Here is a 1,762-nt window from a genome sequence, read left to right on the forward strand (position 1 = left end):
TGACATGGCAGATAGAGACTATTTCCTCTGGTGGGGAGAGTCCAGAACAAGGGGGCATAACCTTAAAATTAGAGCTGGGCCGTTCAGGGTTGATGTCAGGAAGCACTTCTTCACACAAAGGGGAGTGGAATTCTGGAACTCTCTCCCTCAAAAAGCAGTTGAGGCTGGGGGTCAATTGAAAATTTCAAAACTGAGATTGATAGATTTTGGGGCTAATTCGGGCGTTTAATGACTTTGACATTTTTTCCCTGTGACTTGGAGAGTTTCGATCGATGAAATATTCGTGAAAAGAGTCAGTGCAAAGAGAGTCAACAGTTCATGTTTTCCCGAGACACTTCCTTCAGAGCTAAGAACGAAAAGTTTCTCATTTCCATAGTGCAGCGGTTATCATGTTCACCAGTTACACGCAGAAAGTCCACGATTTAACCTCGGAGGGAAGCATGTTGTTGGGACTTGCTCCCCATAAACCTCCAGGGTCGAGTTTGTTCATGCATGAAAGGGGCGACAAACCTTTTTAAATTTAACAACGCCTACACCAGATTCCTGGTACAATAAGCACTAAACACTTTTAAGCAGACTCCTAAAATAAAGTATGTAAAACGGGAAGGGATAAAAGTTCATGACATACAAAACACAAAGATTTATTGACGTTTTAATTGTCACTTGGCAAACAAGTGAGCATTTCCTTCAGTGTGCAACAGAACGTATTAATGGCGATTAAAAAAACATTAAATGTCTCACAGACTTGAATTATTTTTGTGCAATGAACTATTCCCAACCACAAGGGAACACTGCATCAAACATATATATTTAAGTATATAATAAGTATATATATATATATAATCTATGCCATCAGTAGACCTCGTGGTGAAACGGTAGCGCGTCTGACTCTGGATTCTGAAGGCTGCGTATTTAAATCATGTCGAAATCATTACTTCTTATACCATTCATATCAGCCTGGATAATTTCGGAATCACTGCTTTTTAATAATAAACGAAACTTTGCTCACTAGTTCATTGTTCATTGCTTCCTGTCATTGATAATTAAAATGAAATATTAATCTAGCTAAGCCGGAGAACAAAATATTAAACAAGCGAAACAAATACTGAGCAAAATTATTTGCAATGTTTGGGGGGAAGTGCAGCTGAAAAGCAGAAGATCTGAATGGAATGATCAATGATTGAGCGGAATACATTGCTCGACTTTTACTCGATTGCCTTCTTGCACAGCACCTCACAAACCCGTGACCTCAACCACCTAGAAGGACAAAGGCAGCAAGTACATGGGAATAACACCACCTGCACGTTCCCCTCCAAGTCACACACCATCCCGACTTGGAAATATATCGGCCGTTCCTTCATCGCAGTTGGATCCTGGAACTCCCTACCTAACAACACTGAGGTTTCGGCAATTAGGTTTGGGCAATAAATTCTGGCCTTGCCAGCGACACCCACATCCCATGAACGAATAAAAAAAATCTCTGTGCTCCTCCAATTCTGGCCTCTTGCGCATCCCCGATTTAAATCGCTCCACCATTGGCGGCTGTGCCTTCAGCAACCTAAGCTCTGGAAATGCCTCCTTAAACCTCTCCGCCTCTCTCTCCTTTAACACATACCTTAAAACCTACCTCTTCGACTAAGCTTTTGGTCACCTGTCCCAATATCTCCTTATGTGGCTTCGGGTCAAATTTTGTTTAATAACGCTCCCGTGAAGCACCTTGTGACGTTTTACTACCTTAAAGGCGCTCGACAAATGCAGGCTG

This window comes from Heptranchias perlo, unplaced genomic scaffold (genome assembly GCF_035084215.1).
Source record: "Heptranchias perlo isolate sHepPer1 unplaced genomic scaffold, sHepPer1.hap1 HAP1_SCAFFOLD_47, whole genome shotgun sequence".
Classification (NCBI taxonomy): domain Eukaryota; kingdom Metazoa; phylum Chordata; class Chondrichthyes; order Hexanchiformes; family Hexanchidae; genus Heptranchias; species Heptranchias perlo.